A 5159-nucleotide genomic window follows, 5' to 3' on the forward strand; every position below is an offset into this window, starting at 1 on the left:
CAGCCAGGAAATCATCTCCTTTATCTCATCCAAATTCTGATATTCATCTAAACTCCATTCTAGCTCAATTTACAATCCTAAATAGAAAAGAACCAGCACAGCTAATGAAAATCCTGCGTCATAATAGGATACTCTATGAAAGGGGTTACCATACAAAATTACAAAGTACTCTATGAATGGGTATACCCTACAAAACCACAAATTACTCTATGAATGGGGTTACCCTACAAAACCACAAATTATTCTATGAATGGGGTTGTTATACAAAACCACAAATTAACAATTCTTTTATCCAGATGTCACCATGGGCCTCAAGAACTTCATAAAACATAATTTCCTACACCTCTCATTTGATTATAGGATGACATTTCCCACATTGGTCCTATCAAAATAGTTACAGTAGTTGTGTTATAAACAAAAACACACATGTAAAGATATAACAAAACACGTTCTGCCCTTTTACAAAATAAAACTTCTTGTATACGGTAACAACAAATACAAAAAAATTCTCTTCAGTCAGATACATTTTAAAATACCAAAATCTCAATGAATCTGGAATGACATTTATGCAGTTATTTATGAGAATAGAAGAGAGCTGCTATAGTCCAAAATGCAAATTTTGGTGGAGATTTCCTTAATCAAAAGGTAAAATTCAAACTAAAAACAATATGTAAATGGTGAAAGTGAATAGCTCACATGGGTACCACTTAGGGGCGGGGGGGGGGTTGCGGTTGGGGACGAGGACAGGAAAGGGTGAAAGAGGAAAATATAATAAAGGGTTCTCACGGATAGATTAGTGTTGAGTGTAGGCTATCCATGGGTCACAGGTTTTATTAAAGTGTATTCATGTTGTTTTGCAAGATACAGGTTAAATTATTTGTCATGATGCAGTTTAGTTTATGTTTGGTAAAATTAAGCGAAATGGACGAGGCCTTCTAACAGCAGGCAATCATGATGCGAGCATTTTATGCAGTGAGGTTTAGGTACTGAATAAGGAAGCTTAGAGAACAAAGCACTCTCCGCTTTTTTTGGAATGTTGATTTGTGTAATGGTAAACAGCAAATTAAAAATATGAATCCAAAACCTTTGGACTTTAGGACAAGTCCACCAAGCATGAAACATGGTGCCCGACTGTCCACAGCCTAAATAACACAAAGGAGAAATAGTAGGATTCAATTTGTTAATCCGGGTGGGTACCATATACCATCTCAACAAAACCTTATAATTGGCTTCTATAAGAGACGTGTTTAAAGAAATTGATGACATAGAATCAGCCAAAGCGTGCCAATCTTGAACCTTCCACTCCTCTGTCAGATCTACATCCCATTGAGATATATAAAACAATCTTTTGTCACTGGGAAAGAGAGCTGCTTAACACACTGAAATTCTCCCTCTAGCATTAGTCATAGAGCGGCATGAATTCTCAAATGCTGTACTTTGGTAAAGGAGAGATAGGCCTTTAAGTTTAGAGCAGGGGTCGGCAAAGTTTTAAGGCCTCTAGGCCATTTATGGGGTGGGAGCACACAAGCTGGACCCGCCCTCATGGCTCCACGCACCACAAGAGAATGCCCCCTGAAGTTAATTCCCTCCCCTCCATATGCATTGCGGAGGAGAGGGATTTACCTTCAGGGAGCGTTCCCTATTTACCGCGGCGGCGAACGTATCAACGGGAATAAGAGCAACCCTGTCTAGTTCCACGTCAAATTTCCAACCAGGGTGAGAAAAATTCTAGCTGTGGGTGTGGAATATAGGGACATCATCATCCGCATAAATGCAGGACCAAAACCCATTTACTGTAATAAAGTCATCAAGTAATCGCAGGACAGACTATGCAAGCCCTTATGTAGATCCAACGAGAGTAACATAGCTTCCCAGTTCCCATGCACTGCCCAAATCATGTGAATTGTTCTAATGGTTTAATCCGAGGCCTGACGATTATTAAGAAACCTGACTTGGTCAGGATGTATATATTGATTCAGAAAGGACCCTAATCTCAGCAATAAAATTTTTGTGATTATTTTAAGATAATAATAAGCAAATAATAGGTGAGATAGGTCTATAATTAGCAACGTCTGTGTAATCTTTACCTGGCTTGGGAACTACACTTATATAGGCTTTATTGTCATCAAGCGGGTCCAAATTGCCTTTACGCAGATAATTGAAAAAAAAAAAAAAATCAAAGACCTCACTATACATTTTATGATATATGTTGGAAAACCCATCTGGGCCCGGGGCACTGTTAAGTTTTAAGAGATTTGATAGCTTTCTGCTATTGAAAATTCTTCATCTAATAATTTCACATGGGATTTATGCAGTTTATGTAAAGGGATTCTAGTAAAGAAAGAGTCCAATTCGTCACTAGAAAATGAGTTGTTCATAGAGTTTATGATAAAATGCATTAATAGTTTCCAGAATCAATTTTGGGTTCTAGGACAGCCAACCATCAGATAGCTTGATTTTAGGCAGTGCATGGGAATGCCCTTTAGGGTTGAATTTGTGCGCCAAGAGTGAACCTGGTTTATCTCCCCAAGTAAAAAATCTATGCCTAGCAAAGGTTTTTTCAGCTTTAGCTGCCAAATATAAATTCAGTTCAGTGTGGAGTGCAGATAATTGACCTCTCAGATCCTCATAGGAATTCTGTTTTTGACGTTTTTGTAACTGTAATAAAGCTTGTTGTTTTTGATCTGTTAAGAGTGAGGATTAGTTTTTGGAGGGTAATGAGATGAGATGACCTTTAATTTGAGCGTTATGTGCATCCCAATTAGTAGCAGAAGAAGTGTCCTGAGGATCATTAAAAATAAAATATGCGATCAGAGAATTCTGTACAGACATGCTCTGATAGGGATCACTTAAAAGACATTCATTAAGCCTCCAAGTTGGTCTAGGATTTTTTGTGCTCAATCATACAAAGCGAGCAACTAATGGTTCATGATTAGACCATGGGGTAGCTTAGATGCATGTAGAATGCAGATAAATGATGCAGGGATTATAATTAAAAATATGATCCATCCTGGTGTATTGTTTGTGGGCCAAGCAGAAATAGGTGTAATCTCTAGATCAGGGATTAGATTCTCACATTCCTCTTCACATTCTCACATTCTTCTGTATTAGCCATTTGTCAATAGTTCAACCTTCATAGTGAAATACCAGTCCATAGAGAAAAAAACAGCGCTGTTCAATTTAGCCTAATAAACAACATTAAATAAACACCCCCTTCTAAGTGAAAAAAAAAGTATGACACACTTTGTCGTCCAAAGTAACTACCAGTACTGCTTCCAAGTTCACAAAATGCAAAGGTCAAAGTTCAGACAAAATAAAGTAATCCAAAGGTACAAGCCTTTTAAAGATATGAAGGTATAGTTCTTAAAGCCCAAGCTCCAGTCAAATGTGATTTTTTGTTTTCAAGTAGGGAAGTTTAAGATTTTGTCTTGTCTATACAAACTGTATATCTGTCTGTGATTCCTTTTCAGCAGAATAGTAAATCTCAAAGAGTAATAGAAACATTATCGAAATCTTACAGAGGCTCTGACCCTATTCTGCTCTATTTAAAAAAAAAATATATTTTATGTTTATTTGACACCTTTACCTTTCTTTAATTCACAACCAGCAGTTCAGTGCCATTCATTTTTAAAGACACCCCACGGTACATGCATTTCAGTGCATCACAACACAACAGATGGAATAGTTGTGCACTGTGTTCAAACAAAAGTTCAACATCCACCAAATCAAAGCTGTGCAACAAATTAGCAAAATGTAAACTCTGTTAGGTGGCTGTCTATAAGTAGGAGTACATGTCTTATCTATTATCTGGTCTAAGGCCAGGTTAGAGTCACACACAAGATAAAAGCCCCTTTAAAAAAAGGAAGCTCATTTGTTTAACAAAGCAATAAAAAATGTTTTTTTTTTTTTTATCGAATCTCGCGATTCGTGCTAAAACACTCCCAGTAAACGGTAAAAAAGTGCAAAAACACCACACAAAAAACGTGCACTGGGGTACTATTTGGAAAACCCTCCTCTAAAGAGGAAGGGCCACCCTTTTCACCAAACCCTCTTAAGCAAAGCTCCAGACGAGGGCTGGATACTAAGCCCACCCAGCCGAAGCCGGAATGGACACACTTGCCCCCCTGACCGAAGCCAGAGAGGGGCCTTTTCTCTATGGGACTGCCAAGGCAGGTCCCACAAGATACTAAGCTGGGAGCTCTCCCGAAGAGAGACTCCCACTAAGGGAGAGCGCCTGGTTTTTAGGCCAAGCCATTCTCCCAAGACAAAAGGGCTAAACCATAAGGGAATAGCACCCTCTATCAAAAAGTGGCACACAAATACCACACCAGTGACAGTGACAACATAAAAAAAAATTTAATTAATAGATGTGCTCTGTGCATAACACACAGGGCAACAGATTTTAAAAATTGCCCATCTGCACCAGCCGCAGCTAATGCAGAAAAAGGCGATGTGCCAAATCAAGTATAAACAGTGATGTGACTGTGCATTTTAAAAATCAGTGGGGTCCCAAACCCAGTGATTTTAAGGTGCCCCTGGATCGCCACTCCAAGGGTACGACACTGGAGCGAGATTTGGACCACTTGTCGGACCGATTGGTAAGGCCAAGTTTTCTCCATTCCCACCAGCGGGTCAGTCAAGCCTAAGGGAGCTACCTTATCAGGGCAGGCCCTATGCTCTTCCTCCGGTGGACAAGGCCGGCAGGTTTGCATAGGGCGGCCCCTTACAGAGCTACACCAAAGGTAGACCGTCCTTAACAGAGGTACTCGTGCACTGCATTCTTTCCCTGAATGCAGGTGCCTTTCCACCCTGAACACTGATAAGAACAGATACTACACTTGATCTTAGCCAAAAGGCAGAGAAGTTTGTGAACTTGGTTAATAAAGCTGCCACCGACGGCTATTAGTGTTAAAACATTCAAATTCCTGAACAGAACATATAGAAGGTTACAGAAAATCAGTCAGACATTTATTATAACAAGATCCGCCCCCCCATTGTCCTTCACAGCAAATATATCAATTTCTACGTTAAAAATCTCAGGTCATCAACTCAGAGAGGTGGGCCATGAGAAGGATCTTTGTGTACATAAGCCGTTTGAGAGCATAGACCACATCCATGGCGGTTTTAGGGTCGTGTACATGGTAAATAGTGATTATAAA

At 39.5% G+C, this 5159-nt stretch overlaps 1 pseudogene; it reads right to left on the reverse strand.

Moving 5' to 3' along the window:
• Positions 1-4710: 4710 nt before the first annotated feature.
• LOC140340171 (U2 spliceosomal RNA) lies at positions 4711-4868 on the reverse strand (annotated as a pseudogene).
• Between the last annotated feature and the right edge of the window lie 291 nt (positions 4869-5159).

Source organism: Pyxicephalus adspersus, chromosome 10 (genome assembly GCF_032062135.1).
Source record: "Pyxicephalus adspersus chromosome 10, UCB_Pads_2.0, whole genome shotgun sequence".
Taxonomy (NCBI): domain Eukaryota; kingdom Metazoa; phylum Chordata; class Amphibia; order Anura; family Pyxicephalidae; genus Pyxicephalus; species Pyxicephalus adspersus.